A 17537-nucleotide genomic window follows, 5' to 3' on the forward strand; every position below is an offset into this window, starting at 1 on the left:
GTAGCGACAAAAGTCGTCAAAATAGCGACAGAAACAAGCAATATAGCGACGGTTATTTCCATCGCTAAAATTTGCTACAAATATATTTCGTCACTCATTCGTCGCTAATTCTACGACGGTTTGGTATTTTTCGTCGCTATGAGCCTAGCTACGAGCAATTTAGAGACAAAATTGAATCCGTCGCTAATCCGTCGCTAAACAACTGTAGCGACGGAATACGGCCGTCGCTAAACACTATTTTTTTTGTAGAGATCCATATGGCAAAGAATGAAAAGCGCCAAGAATATTGCCTTGATCTTCTTCCGGTACACACCTTCTAATCACCCCATCCGTACAAATTCGAAAAAGGTACGGTTCATCCCAATAATAATCTTGACAATCTCTTTTGAGCTTCTTCCTTTGGTTTGAAGAGAACTCGTCCAGAATGATTCCACTCACAAGAAAATTTGCCAAGTCCGCAAACCACGGCACCTCTTTCATTTAAATTACCAAAAGTTGATCATCGGGGAAAGAGCCATTGATTTCAAGGCCATCATGTGGCCTTCCCTCCTCCTCCAAACGAGACAAGTGGTCCGCCACTTAATTTTCACTAACTTTCCTATCTTGAATATCAATATCCAATTCTTGCAACAAGAGTACACATCTCATCAACCGAGCTTTAGAATCCTTTTTTCTCATAAGATAGCGAAGCGCCGCATGATTCGTGTGGACAATAATCTTGGCACCCATTAAGTACAGTCGGAACTTCTCAATTGCAAACAAAATAGCAAGAAGTTCTTTCTCCGTAATGGTGTAATTGACTTGGGCACTATTCATGGTTTTACTAGCATAGTAAATTGGGTGAAAAACTTTGTTAATACGTTTCCCCAAAACAACCCCAACTGCTACATCACTTGCATCACACATGAGTTCAAAAGGCAAACTCCAATTTGGAGCGGTAATGATAGGAGTGGTTGCCAACTTGAGCTTCAATAGTTCAAAAGCCCTCATACAATCATCATTGAAATATAACTCTGCATCCTTCTCAAGGAGCTTACATAATGGGTCCACCACTTTAGAAAAATCTTTGATAAAGCGACGGTAGAAACCCGCATGGCCTAAGAAACTCCGCACACCCTTCACCAAAATTGGGGTGGAAGCTTAAAAATCGCCTCAATCTTCGCCTTGTCAACTTCAATTCCATTCCTTGAGATTGTATGGCCAAGTACAATGCCTTCCTCGATCATAAAATGACATTTCTCCCAATTGAGCACCAAATTGTTCTCTTCACATCTAGCCAACACTTTGTCAAAATTTGCAAGACAACCATCAAAAGCATCCCCAACCACCAAGAATGCATCCATGAAAACTTCAAGGTAGTCCTCCACCATGTCCGTGAAAATAGCCATCATATACCGTTGAAAAGTCACCGGTGCATTGCACAAACCAAAAGGCATCCTCTTGAAAGCAAAAGTACTATAAGGACATGTAAAGGTTGTTTTCTCTTGATCTTCTGGAGCAATAAGAATTTGGTTGTAGCCCGAGTACCCATCAAGAAAATAATAAAAAGGACGATTGGCCAATCTATCTAGCATTTGGTCTAAGAAAGGAAGTGAAAAGTGATCCCTCCTTGTGACTTTGTTGAGCTTATGATAATCCATACAAACCCTCCAACCGGTCACTGTTCTTGTAGGAATCAACTCATTCTTATCATTGGTAACAACCGTCATCTCCTCCTTCTTTGGGACACATTGAACTGGAGAGGTCCATGAACTTTCGGAGATGGGGTAGACAACTCCAGCATCCAACCACTTGATAATCTCCTTCTTGGCCACTTCTTGCATAGCCTCATTGAGTCTTCTTTGATGTTCAGTTGACGGTTTAGCACCATCCTCCAACTTGATCTTATGCATGTAAAATGCGGGGCTTATACCTCGAATATCCACCAAAGTCCACCCAATCGCCTTCTTCCTTTTTTGCAAAAATGCTAATGTGGAATCAACCTGCACGTTAGTCAAACAAGAGAAAAGAATAACCGGTAAAGTAGAACAAGGACCAAGAAAATCATACAGAAGGTGTGGAGGAAATGGCTTCAACTTCAAAGAAGGTGGTTCTTCAATAGAAGGCTTTGTAGGAGAATTCTTCGTATTCTCAAGATCCAAAGATAGTTTCCGGGGTGCATAGTTGTACGACCCCATTCCTTGCAAATAATTCATACATTCCATGAAACCATCCATCTCGTCATCATCAAAATTGAGCAAAACGGCTTCCAACATATCACCAACGTTGATTGAAGAACTTGTATCATCAACAATAACATTGGTCACCAAATCCACAAAAAAATACACCTCATTGCTATTTGGTTGCCGCATAGACTTACACACATGGAATACCACTTGTTCATCACCAACCCGGAAAGTAAGTTCTTCGGCTTCCACATCACAAAGAGCCTTATAATGATGTCCAAATCCACTACTAAAAATTAAATGGACACGGTCGCATGCAATATAATTTATCCAACTATGAGTCGGAATCGAATCCCACAGAGAACAATATATAGGCGATTAGGAATGTAAGAGAATTATCACTTATTATGCAATGCCAAACACTTGGAATGATTGTTGAGAAAATATTATAGCTAAATGCAAAAATGTAAGCTAACCTAGAAAGCGAGTAAAATGATCAATGGCTACAAGTATAGATGCATCGGGAATTACACTCAAGTAACGATCCAATGTATTTCACGATTTTACAAATATGAGCGAGTTTATGTTAATTAGCCTCGGGTAATAATTCTATATTAGCCTCTTCCGAAGACTAACAAAACTTCCTAATTGAATTATCCCTAAAACAATTAAAAGATTAAGCACACCTGAAAATGGCTACAAGTAGTTCAATCCTATCCCTAGGTAGAATCTATAAAGTGAGGGTTAAAGCCTCAAGTTCTTGTTAATTAATCTTTCCCAACCCCAAATTATCTTTTTCAAAATTAATTCGAAGTTAATGGGCGAGTCCTAGGGTTAGCTAATCCCTTTGGAAACATTAAAGAACAAAAATAATTAAAGAAATAATAACTCACTTCAATATAACTAAAAATCGTTCAATGCATAAGCACAACAAGATATTTAATCCACACTTTAAACATGAATATTTTCATAAATAAGATTCAAGTGTTGGAAAAAAATACTACACACTTAGATATTCAATACAAAGCAAGGAAATGAAGAAATGAGCATAAATGAGTAAGAAATTCTCAACCAAAAGTTTCAATTCTCCAAGCCCCAAGTGTGTGTGCAAGAACCCTAGCTCCAAAACTTGTCTTCTCTAGTCTAAGAGACTGAAAAATAAGCCAAAGATGTCTTACAAATGAGCTAGGTCGTATATTAAATGGTTTGGGGTCAAAATCGTGAAATTCCAGAACTGCCCAGTTTTTCTGCCCAGTTTCTTCTTTGCGTTCGCGAAAGCTTGTTGTCTTGATGCTTCGCGTTCGCGTCTAACCCTTCGCGTTCATGAAGGGTAATTCACTGGGCAGTATTTTGTTTGCATTTTAGCTCGTTTTCACATGGTTTCTTCACCATCACTCTTAAATCACTTGATACCTGAAAATGCCAATAAGCCTCAATAAATGCCTTAATTTCTCAACAAAATCATACAAAAGCCTAAGTATCAAGAGGAGATAAGTTGGTAAAATACCAACTTATCACCTTACCCGTAGCAAGGAAAGATCTCCTAAGAATGATAGGCACTTCATAATTAATTTCACAATCTAAAATAATAAAGTCCACCGGTAGAATGAACTTATCAACCCGGACCAAAACATCCTCAAGCACTCCTAACGGCCTCTTCATTGTATGATCGGACATTTGCAACCTCATGGATGTGGGTCTTGGTTGCCCAATTTCCAAAGTTTTGAAAACCGAATAGGGCATCAAATTGATACTTGCCCCAAGATCATAAAGAGTTTTAGCAAACTCGATACTCCCAATTGTACAAGGAATTGTAAAAGCACCGGGATCCTCCAACTTAGGAGCCATGGAATGAACAATTGTACTCACTTGATGAGTGACCTTGATAGTTTCAAAATTCATTTACTTCTTCTTGGTCACAAGATCTTTCATAAACTTTGTATAACCGGGCATTTATTCCAAAGCTTCTACCAATGGCACGATAATTGAAAGACTCTTCATCATTTGAATGAACTTCTTGATTTGATTCTCACCATTTTGCTTAGAAAGTCTCTGAGGATATGGAGGTGGAGGCTTAGACAATGGTGCCTTGGTCTTTTGCACTAGTGGCTCCGGTATGTCAATGATGTGCTCCCTAGACGGGTTCACCTCCTCAACACTATCATCAATGTCAATCTGAACCTCATCATTTGCTTGAACAACATTTTTTGAGATCTCCTCCTCTTGTACCACTTGGTCATCATCTACAAGTCGTCTTTCACTTGAGGTGGGTGCATTCCCGCCTCTTCCACTTCTGTGATAACCGCCATAGCATGCCCCGTATTATTACCACCCTTTGGTTTCACCACCATTTCACTTGGTAGTGCACCCTTAGGGCTAAAATTAGGAGCTTGAGAGGTTTTTCCCATTTGAACTTCAAGATTACGGATTGATGTATTGTGTGAGGTAAGTTGGGCATCCGAATCGGCATTCTTTTCCATCATTTGCTTAAACATATTCTCAATATGACCCATCTCATTGTTTGAAGAACTTGAACCATGGGAAGGATAATAAGGTGGGTTGCTCGGTTGTTGATACATTGGGGGCATTTGAAAATTCGACCCCCGATTGCCTTGATTGTTTCCCCAACCACCTTGATTGTTGCCTCCCCCAATTTCCTTAATTGTTTCCACTCCAATTTCCTTGATTGTTGTTATTATGCTAATTTCCTTGATTATTAGAACTCCAATTGCCTTGGTTATTTTGTGGTCTCCATTGTTGTTGATTGGAGCCTTGGAAGTTGTTTCTTTGCCCTTGAAAATTGCTCACATATTGAACTTCCTCCTCTTGCTCATGATAAGAATCATCTTGATCAAAACTACTGTCATCTTACACATAATTCTCCACTCGGGTTTACATTTGTGGACCCTTGGTCCTCTTCTTGTTTACCAATACATTTACTCCCTCCATAGCATGAACTTGCTTAGGAGCTTGCACTTGATTAAGTTGGGCCTTTGATAGTTGAGTCATGGTTGTTGTCAATTCGGCAATAGATTGCCCATGGTCTTTCAACTCTTTGTGGAGGTGTATTATATTGGGATCACCTTATGGAACATTAGCTCAGGATTGCCAAGCCGACGACGTTTCTGCCATCTCATCAAAAATCTCACATGCCTTCGCATAAGGTGTTATCATAAAGTTGCCACCGGCCAATTGATTGGCCACACATTGGTTTGTAGTATTGATACCACGGTAGAAAGTTTGTTGGATCATATTGTCGGTCATATCATTGTTTGGGCACTCCTTCACTATTGTTCGATATCTCTCCCAAATCTCATGCAAAGGTTCATTGAGCTCTTACTTGAACGTCAATATTTCATTCCGAAGAGTAGCCATATGCCCGGGTTAGAAAAACTTAGCAATAAACTTCGCCGCCAATTCATCCCAAGTATGTATTAAATGATTCGGCAAACTTTCCAACCAATCTAAAGCTCTACCCTGTAGAGAGAAGGGAAAAAGCCTTAGCCTCAAAGCATCCTCGGAAACATTAGTTTGCTTGCTCCCTCAACACGTATCCACAAAGCCCTTCAAATATTTATAGGCATTTTGACTTGGCGCACTGGTGAAAAAACCTCGTTGCTCTAGCAAAATGAGCATCACATTGGTAATTTGAAAGTTGCCCGCCCAATACGAGGGGGGACTATTGCACTAGCATAGCCTTCGTTGGGCAATATCCGGTGTTGTGTTGCTTGTGATTGTGGTGGTGGAGGTGGTATGGGCACGTTGTCTTGTTGACCCCAACCTCGACAATTTGGCTGTGGCACTTGAGGTACCTCATCGAGTTGTTCCTCCTCGCTGTCCAAGTCCCACAATGGCATATTTTTCGAGTTCATTGTTCGTCATTTTGTACCTATAATTTTCTCAACAAGTTAGTAACACGGAAGGAAAATAAGATATTTCAAGAACACACTCAAATATAAATCTAACACCGTTAAAACTCCCCGGCAACAGTACCAAAAATTGATCCACGTCCAATCCGCACTCAATAGTGAGTGGAAACGGTCGTTGGAAGAATAGTACCCAACAAGAGTCGGGGTAGATTTTCACAAGGAGTTTAATATGAGTGTTAGAGTGTACACTCGATAAGAGTAAATGAAATAGCTCAATTGCGCTTCCAAACAAGGGATTTTGTTTTCTACTTCTACAATTAACACTAATAATTATCAACTAAGGAGGAGAAACTAGAAAACGAGTAATTATTTTTGTTATTTTTATCAAATGGGTAGAAAGCCTAGGGATGTGACCTTCACCTAGGTGTTAGCCTAATGGGTAAATCACGTTAATGCTAGTTTTAGTGACCGAAGTATATTATAACTCTCAACTCTAAATTACCTACTCAATACCTCTCGATTATAGAGTGATTTTGCCCAAATTAGTTTTCTCAAGCCCAATTGGGCATCAATTCAAATAGTTGATATGAACTCAAGTCGGGCTTTTCCTATCTCTTGTCCAAACCATTTAATTAGACTAGCCAAAACCTTAACTAGCCCAATTTCTTGTTAGCCAAGTTTTTCTAGACTAAGTTCATCTTTCTCAAGTAAGAACCAAGTAAAATAGGCATGAATCAATGTTTGCAATCATTAATTCTAGAAATAATGCATGAACAAGGCTAAAAAATAAACACTCAATCATAAACAAGCATTAAATTAATCACCCATAAGGTTTACATACTAGGGTTGGGTCACAACCCTAGAGAAAATCTAGCTACTCATGGTAGAAATTGAAGAAAACAAAGAAGAATAACTAATTAAAGCCATAACTAAGATTAAATTGATAAAACTAATAATGCTTAACCCAAAAATGTCACTAATTACCCAAAACAGTAAAATATAACGGCTACAGCTCTAAATTCTACAAAACTTGCCCTAAAAAGTATTTTCCGTCTATTTATAGTGGACTAAAATTCACTAACAAAAATGCCCTTTAGGAGATTCTGCAGCCACACAATTCCATGTGCGGTCCGCATTTTTCTTAGCTCCTGCAAGTGTAGAGATTCTGCAGTCGCACAATTCCATCTGCGGCTGCACTTTAGCTTCTGTGATCGCACTTTTCCTCCTACGGATGCACTTTTGGCACGACTTCACACTTGGCTGTTTTGCACATTCTATGAACTTTTTGAATTCTTATAAGTGCGATCATGTTTTTGCGGCCGCATATTTATTTTGCGCACCGCACTTCTTCTAACATCCTCTGAATTTCCTTCATTGTTTTCGGCAGTAGATGGAATTCGACGGACTGCAATTTCTTCTGCGGCCGCAGAATTCCTTATGCGGACCGCACTTTGTATGCTTCTGTACCCTTTTGTTGCCTTGAGCTCGGACTACTCCTTTTTGAGTCGGATTTCATCTTGGGAGTCCAACTTCCAACATTCATGCAATTTTGCACTTTTTATTAGTTTTGGGAACACAATTCAATGCTTTTAGACTAAAACAAAAGCAAGAAGGTACTAATAAATGGTTAAAATCTGCACTTATCAAGAATTGCACCTATGATAATCATGTCGCAGCTACGACATCTGAGGCCTGGAATAGGAAAAGGGTTTCGAGATTAGCTCATTAAACTCTATTTTTGAGACCTGGACTACGTAAGGAGGCAATGTTTGAGAGATTTTTACCCCAACTTCAAAGGTTATGTAATTCTAACTTACATTTGATTATTTACCATGATTCACTATAGATTTAATCCCTAAATCTAGAGTTTTAAAGTGTACAAATAGGGAGTTCTGGGGTAAAACTTAAGCGAGCTAATTTTGGGCATTTGGACCTCGATTTGAGGTTCGATTTTGATATGAATAATTATATTTGAACATAGGGGTGAATGGGTAATCAGAATTTGGTCTTGATTTCGGATTTCAACTGCATGAGCCCATGTTAATTTTTTGTTGACTTTTCCTAATTGGTTAAAGGTCGAACCTTTTTTATAAGAGTATGATTCCTAAGACTTATCTTGACTTATTTAAGTATTATTTGACTATATTCAAGTTGTTTGGAGGCTTTTTATAAAGAAAAAGTGGTATTGGAGTGTTGAACTTGTTTCGAAAAAAGATAAGTATCTTGGTTAACCTTGACTTGAGGGAATTAGGTTGTAAATTATTTATTTGCTATGTGCTAAGTGTGTTGGGGGAGGCGTTTATGCATAGTGACGAATGTATATGCGATTGCTATGGTTTAAAGCATGCGGATAGAACTTGCTTTATTCATGCCTTTGTCTATTTCATGTATTATTCTCCTATGCTATGTTGGATTTTGAGACAACTTGATTATTTACATGTTAGTGGCCATGTTTTGGGCCCTTGTTGAGATATATAAGCAAGATGACTCTTTTTGAGATATATAAGTAAGATTGAATCTTAGGATATTGAATTGCCTATGACACCTTTGTCATGTTCATCTTTTCCTTAACGACTATGCTTATTCGTTATCCTTGATGTTATAGGTATATATACGTTTTTCCATGCTTGTTGTTGATATACATGTGGTTAGTAAGTATGAGCATGTTGTTCCATGGGTATTCCCATATGGTTTGGTATGTTGGTTTGGATTGCACGCCACAATGGTAATATAATAGGATCGGGTTGCACATTACAATAATATGGCCATTGGATTGGGTTGCTCACCACAACTGTATTATGTTGGATGGGATTGCACTATACAACAGTGTTATGTTCAAATATGATATCTTGTTCTTAGTTCATGTATATTACTTCTTCTTAGTGGAATCTGCTTCATAAGATCATACTATGTTGTTATCTCCGTGAACTTTGTATACTTGTTCTCTTATTTTGCCCTTTTTATGTATTCTGTCTTTCTATTACTTTATTTATCTTTCTACTGTATGCTTTCTACTTATTACTTACACAAGTTTATAAAATGTGTGTCTTGTCTTAACCTCGTCACTACTTCATCGAGGTTAGACTCGATATTTATTGAGTACATTGGGTCGGTTGCACCCATATAACACTTATGTATTTCTTGCGTAGATTCAGGTATTGGTACCAGCGGAGTCCCAAGAGGTGCTTAGTTTGGCGACTTGGGAGACTCGAGGTAGTGTTGCATATCCATTCACAGGCCTTGAAGTCACATTACTATGTCTCTATTACTATTCACTTGTTTTAGACAATATTGTACTGATTTCAGACTTTGTATTTAGCATCCTTTAGAGCTCATGTACTCAGTGACACCAATCTTAGGGAGTTGCTTAGACAGTTGTAATGGTTTTAGACTTATAATAAAACTAATCTCTAAGTACGCGCGTTGTGAGTGTACCCATCTAAATGAACATAAACTTTTAGAAGACATATATATATTTTTACGAAAACATTCATTTGAAATTATCGCACTTAACCCTCTGAAAGATATTGTTGATACATGTTCTCTTTTATCATTTGAATGAGTTTGTCATAATTATTTTTTACGGTTCATGCTGATATTTATCACGAATGTCCACCACTTATGATACTCATAATTAATAAGCATTATAAATCACCTTACATTAAAGAAAACGATTTAATAAGGTAAATAAAATTTTGTTGATTTAAAAGTCATAAATATTATGAAAATAAGAAAGTGACTCAGTTATTCTTATATTTTACTACATTTGAATATTCAGCTTTTCTTAGCTCTTGATTAGTTTGTAAACAATACCCGTGGCACTCAAGTTATTTATAATCTAAAAATATATATAAACACTTATACATACTATTCATGTCATTAACAATTCATAATTTTCATGTAATAATTATATTATTACAAGATATTCATGTAATTTCTCTGCTAAATAAAATACAAATAAAACACATGATATTTAAACGACAATCCAGTTTAGTTTTGCTTAGTGGTTGAGTTTTCTAATCTCATTAATTACTCCACAAAGATAGTTTTTTCATTTGTTCTAAATATTGAGTTGAGATTTAAAATATTATGCAAAAATTGATAAATGAAAAAAAAATATTTTCATAGGAAAGCCATTCAAATTTAATATAAAAATATGATATAGTTCATATATATAGGTCAAAGGTAAAGTAGAAGAAATTAAACACATAAGTGTCGCATTACATTCCTCATAATCTGATAGAACAAATGTGATTCAAAAAGATTTTTAGATCTCTAAACAAATGGTAGAACAAATTATCGCTACTATTTTATCCAATTCTACGGAAGAACCAGTGCCTCCGGCCAGAGCAGGAGAGGTGAGACCGGGGGTAGGGCTAGAGCACCAGACCACCCTCACCCAATCCCACCCCCCAAACCACCCAACCCCCACCCCTACCATCCCAACCCTCCTCCACCCATTCATCCCCCACCTAACTCAATAGAAATATTATTAAGAGTATTTTCTTTTTTATTTCAACAAAATGAGTATTTTGTTTTCATGATGTAAAAAAAAATATTTCCTCTCATTTCAACAAAAAAAGAAAGTAATTTTTTTTTTTATAAATGTATTTTACTTATGGTGAATGTCTATATTTTAGAGAGATTTTAGGGTTTGTTACTTGGTGGCTAAGTCATTTTTACCCTATAGATAGAGGGGTTCTATTCCATTGTAATTGATCCCAAAATCAATAAGAATTTCATCTCTACTTTTCTCTCTAATACTTTTCTTTTTCTTTTATTGTTTTATAACAAGTTATCAGTATGAGACTCTAACCACTTGAGTAGATGCATTTGCTTTGGTCACCAGGCTTTGGGATACGTGCATGGTGCTCAACATGTATATAATATTGAGCATAATGATTGTCAATTGTTCCATGAACTTCCTTCAAGAATAAATTCTGGATTGAAGGTAAGTATTTTACCTTATTTTTCTCTTCTAAACTCTTGAAATTTTATAATTTAATTTTAAAAACAAGCAAAGACAACAAAGTTTGATTATAACTCTAATAGAGTTTGTAAGAAAGTAAAATTTCTCTGTCTTGTCATGATCAAATTCATGTATGATCGTGAGCACAAAAAGTGAAAACCCGCCCCATTGAATTTGCTTCATTCTCATTCCCTTAAGAGAATGTGGTAACAATATATAATAAGTCTGAAAGAAGATAAAATTATTACCGTGAAGGTATCAATGGATGTGGACGTGGTGATAGACGAAATTATAATCATCGTCATTGTGGTAATGAGAACAATAAGGATTCTCAAAATAATCTTTCACTCTGTGAAAGTAATGTTTGTCATAGATTTGACATGATATTTGTAAAGCACATATAGATGATTATGGTTCATTCATGATGTGAATGTGATAATATATGATTTATGAATACATATTCATTCTTGGAAGAATATGAACGTGCTAGTAGTAGTGAATATACTACACTCACCTCTAGAAGGAGGTTAGAGATGAAATAAAAAAATAATTTCATTATTATGGCATGAATGGTCATTGGTCACGTACCTATTGTGAATATGCCAAAATATTATGGCAATGTGATTATTACAGGGCAAAAGTAATAGAAGCAACATGTCTTGCCTATAATAATTTTGACCATGACCATAATGATACAACTCTTTCCTTGAAAGAGATATTCACCATATAGATGTTGATGAATATATGGTAGTACAAAATTAATTGAAATCTCTAGAAGAGCCAATTATACTATTTTGGAGAAATAAAATTGATTATCAATAAGGTGTTGTGTCGTAGTAAGTCTCAAAGAAACTTATCTAGTTTCTAAAGTATTCGCGAAAGTGGTTGGTTATGTTGAGATTATAAATAAAGGAAAGATTTAATATCTTCTATTACTACAACTTGTAGCGGGGTAATATGTATGTGAAAAACTACCCGCTTTATTCTCCAGTTTGCACTACACAAATAAAAGAATACCACAATAAAATAGAAGTTTATTGATATAAAAACCCATATCATAATAAACTTGGAGTTTATTGATAATTGCATACGTCATGGTGTAAACCTGAAATTTATCAATATTGTTAATTTATGCAGTTGGCATAACTAGTTTAGCCATAACAATTTAAATATGATGTGCAAAAATAAAAGAGAATTCACATGGGTAAACATTAAAGAACTAGAAAATTCTTTACGAATTCTCTTGTGTTGCTTGTTCTCATTAATTAATTGACCAACTAAAATTGAAATTCAATCCCATGAATGCTGGAAATATCAAAGGTGAATATAGGCTCATTCACCTGCCATGTATACCATATAAAATGCATCTATGAGATGGTTACATGTGCGATTATTATTAACCCGCAACCTGGTGTTTGCGAGGTAACTTGCTCAATAAATTAATTTGGAGCATAATTTTCAGATTTTCTATTCAAGGCAGTTCATCTTGATAAGTTGGTTACATCACAGTTGATTTAGCAAAATAATTTATTGAGTGCCTCCACTTAATAGCTAAACTATTTCTTATGAGAACAAAGTTATATATATATCAGTTTGATATACGTTATATACAAAAGTATATTATTTTCTCCCCTCACAAGTGGTTCAGGGCCAGGAACCAAATAATCTCATCTTATTATTATTGATGTGCGGTGTATATTTTGATTAACACCATAACACACAAAAATGGGTTCTCAAAGTTGAGGAAACAAGTTAGTTTTTCTAACATGATGGGAAGACATGATAAACGGTTGAGAAAAAGTTACGTGGAAAGAATTATCATTTGTATATCTAGATCCTCGAATAAGATAATATTAACTTGAAGTTCATAAAAGATAATTCATCTGCAATATATTTCAAAGCATGTCAGGCGCATTTGCTGACCCAAAGAAAGTAATTATATTCTCAATGCAAATTCTCCTATTAGAATAAGTCCTAGAAAGACAAAGTATATGGTATATTTAAAGCGTATAGATAAATCGGTTTCAATTAAATTTCTTGATAAAAAAGATGAGAAAATGATCATAATAAAGAGGCTAGTACTCTAGAAGAGTACATGACATAACATTTCATAAAACCTCAGGAGAGGTTCAGGTACCTGAAATGAATGAAGAGACCTCTATGTTATGTCTTTATAAAAAAATAATATTGGAACCGATATAAAATATTTGTCGACGACATCTATGATAGCGCTAAGTCTAGATGAGGATCTTAAGTCTGTCGCCTACAAACACAAAAATATTGGCCAAATGGAAGAGACACAATTCTAATAGAATTGGTTTCATATGAAAGACGTGGTTTTGGCTATGTAGTTCAAATACTTGAAAGTATAAAGTCAGTGGTGTGTGCAATCACCTTTATCTATCTTATATGTCTAGCATGACATAAAAACTTGATATGCATCTAAAGTCTATTTATATGGCTTATATGACTTAACTTATATGACAATCCCTGAAGGATTTAAATTGCTTAAAGCATATAGAATTCTTGGTCATGAAGTACTACACCCTAAGTGCAATTTGTGCACATTTGTATCTTGCTATAACTATAGGCATGATAATGTGATAGCGAGAAATTTTTACCCTTATGAAGATATTGAAAAGGTCATTCCACGACATTACACATCTATCAGGGATGATTATTTCAAGGTGAAAAAAATTTGTTCAAGTTAATATGACTAATTTGCTTATCAAATCTCTACCGACGATCTTTTGAAGATGGTGAACACTATTGGAATGCAAAGACTCAAAGATGTAAATTGCTCTTATCGGGGGGATTAACACGCGTTGTACTCTTTTTTTCTTACAAGATTTTGTCCCACTGGGTTTTTCTTGCAAGGTTTTTAACGAGGCAACCAAAGGCTTATTGTTAAACATGTGTACTCTTTTTCCTTCACTGGAATATTTTTACACTGGGTTTTATTTTAGTTAAGGTTTTAACGAGGCACATTATCTATTGAATAGACATTCAAGGGGGAGTGTTATAAATATATTTTACTTATGGTGAATGTCATATTTTAAAGAGATTTTAGGGTTTGTTACTTGGTGGCTAAGTCACTTTTCCCCCATAAATAGAGGGGTTCTATTCCATTGTAATTGATCCCAAAATCAATAAGAATTCTCTCTCTCTACTTTTCTCTGTAATACTCTTCTTATTTTATTGTTTTATAACACTTTTCATGATGTAGAAAAAATATTTTCTTTCATTTCAACAAAATGAGTATTTTCTTTTCATGATGTAGAAAAAGTATATTCTTTCATTTCAACAAAATGAGTACTTTCTTTTCATATTGTAGAAAGAATACTTTCTTTTTCAACCAAAAAAATAATATTTTCTTTTTAGTTATGGAGCACATTTTCAATGTTGAATTTGTACATAGTCATATATTAGTAGTGAACTTTTTGAATATATTTTTTGAATATAAATGTATCTTTCTATTTATAGTATTTTGTTTTTGAATCTATTTAGTTTTATTGTATTGCAGATAATATATGAACAAAGTAGAAAATGCACAGTCATATATTATTAGTGATATTGTGTGATGACCCAAAAAGGTCATCTTTAAATTTAATAATTATTTTTGTGTTCTGAGACCTCAAATAGCATCATTCAACTTTTCTCGACTCGCGTGCGCAGTCCGTTAATGTTTTCGAAAAGTTTTTATGTGAAAAATTGATTAAAATGTGAAATAGAGCTTTAAAACTCAATTGGGTTGACTTTGGTAAACATTTTTAGCAAACAGACCCGGATCAGTGTTCTGACAGTTCTGATAGGTCCGTATCATGATTTGGGAGTTGGGCGTATGCCTGGAATCGAATTCGTAGGTCCCTAACTCGAATTATCGCATGTTGTCGAAATTTTAAAGTTTAAAGGCTTAATGACTTTAAAGAATTGACCAATATTTGACTTTTGTAGATACCGGATCCGTATTTTGGTTTCGGAACCCGGTATAGCTCCATTACTATATTTATGGCTTATCTTCCAAATTTGATGAGAAACGGAGTTGGTTTGACGTGATTCGGACGTCCAGTTGTTAAAATAGAAATTCTAAAGTTTTCTTAAAAATCTCATTTGATTTGGCGTCTGATTCGTAGTTTCAGGTGTTAAATTGGTGTTTTGATAGCGCGAGCGAGTTCGTATGAGGTTTTTGGACTTGTATGCATGTTTGGTTTGGAGCCCCGAGGGCTCGGGTGAGTTTCGGACGAGCCTCAGACCATTTTTATTCAAGAAAACATAGCTGGAATTCTGGTGCTTCACAGTATTGGTTTCCTTCTATGCGATCGCGTGACTATGTCTGCGATGGCGAAGGCTTAATGTCATTGATGAAAATTTAAACTATACGATCGCATAGTAACGTCCACGATCGCACAATGACAGCAGGCAAAGCACCGCAAACGCGAAGGCCAAGCCGCATTCGCGTAGAAGGAATGAGGCAGAAGCTGAAGTACAAAATTTGTACTACGCGATCACACAAAGATGTCCGCGATCGCAGAAGGCTAAGAAATTGTGCTTCGCGTTCGCGAGAGCACTGCCACGTTCACGTAGAGCAAAAAGCTAGGCAGCCAAAAATGTGCTTCGCGATCGCAAAGCATTGTACGCGATCGCATAAGGTAAAATCTGGGCAAACAGAACTTAAGTTCTAGAAATGGGATTTCGTCCCATTTTCTAGAACTTAAGACGATTTTTGGGCGATTTTCACGGGAAACATTGGGGTAAAGTGTTCCTTATCCTATATTGATTATATTTCATGATTCCATACTCATTTACATCATGAATCCGTGAATTTATGGAGGAAAAATCAGATTTTTTTAAAATCTTCCAAAAATATAAAAATAAGATTTGAAGGTAAATCCGATGTCAGAATTCGATAATTTTTGTATGGTTGAACTCGTATCGGAACGGGTGTTCGATTTTCGTAAGTTTTTTCGAGATTCGAGACGTGGTTCCCACAATCAATTTTTAAAATAAATTTCGGATTTCAATTCGAAAAATTAGTAAATTCATATGGAATTAATTCCTACGATTTGTATTGAATATATTGAATTGTTTATGACTAGATTTGAGAATTTCGGACACTAATTCGCGAGGCAACGGTGTATTGAAAACTTGAATTTGGTTGCGAAGAGAGGTACGTGTCGTGGTTAACCTTGACTTGAGAGAGTAGGACTTATTTGTCTATTTGCTACGTGATTTAATGTGCGGATACAACGTATATGTAAGGTGACGAGTACTTATGCGTTGTGATTGAGTCAAAGCATGTGGGTGGAATTTGTTTATTGTGAATAATTGGCTATTTAATTAAGATATTCATGTTTAAGTTTATTATCGATTATTTGATCATTAATCATAAAATTTTTATTCATTTAATTATTTTTGAATATTTTAGAAGGTGAAGTCGGTATTCTGGTATTGAATTGATTGATAAGTGTATATCCCCGCACTTAAATACTCTTCCGAATTTATATTATTAATTTCATGGTAAGGAAGAGTGTAAAAGCACGAAGGGTGATGCCGTGCAATTTTTATTATTTATAATATCATTGCCATGGTAAGAAAGAGTGTAAAAGCACGAAGGGTGTTGTCGTGCCATTTGTGAGTGTAAAAGCACGAAGGGTGATGCCGTGTCATTTTTCAGAGAGTGTAAAAGCACGAAGAGTGATGCCGTGCCAAAGAAAGTTAAAGCACGAAGGGTGATGTCGTGCCAATTATTATTATTTAATTATCAGTTTATGCGAGGGAAGAGTGTAAAAGCATGAAAGGTGGTGTCGCGCCATTTTCATATTATCAGTTGCTCATTTTATTGTTGAGGAATTAATTGGTTTCTAAGTGATAATTCTCCTGCTGAAATTATTATATCACCCCCTTCGCATGTTCCCTCCCAAATTTATAAAGTGTTATTTATTGTTTTAGTGTTGCTTCATATTTGTATAAACTTGTACAGGTTGTTTACGTACGTGTCATGTCAAAGCCTCGTCACTACTTCGTCGAGGTTAGGCTCAACACTTACGGAGTACATGGGGTCGGTTGTACTCATACTATACTCTGCACTTTTTGTGCAGATTTTGGTTGGTCCCAGCGACGTACCATAGACGTGCTCGGATTCAGCTACTCAGAGGAGACTTGAGGTATAACCGCACAGCGTTCCCAGTTCTGAAATCCCCTTTTATCTTATCTTAGCTGTGTATTATCTTTCAAACAGCTTGAATTTTATTCAGACCTTTATTTGTATTATTCTACTAGCTCGTGCACTTGTAACACCAGATTCGGGGATGTATTTTGATAATTCAGTATTTATGGTCTTCCGCACTTTATTTCAGTAATTGACTTCTATTAAATTAAATTTGCTTTAAAATAGTTAAGATTATTTTAAGGTTGGCTTGCCTAGCAAGTGGAATGTTAGGCGCCATCACGATCCTGAAGGTGGAATTTTGGGTCGTGACATATTGCTTGATGTGCATTAAGAACATTTTCTTCCTAAAATGAAAACTGTCATAT

The sequence above is a fragment of the Nicotiana tabacum genome, chromosome 21 (assembly GCF_000715075.1).
Source record: "Nicotiana tabacum cultivar K326 chromosome 21, ASM71507v2, whole genome shotgun sequence".
NCBI classification, from domain to species: domain Eukaryota; kingdom Viridiplantae; phylum Streptophyta; class Magnoliopsida; order Solanales; family Solanaceae; genus Nicotiana; species Nicotiana tabacum.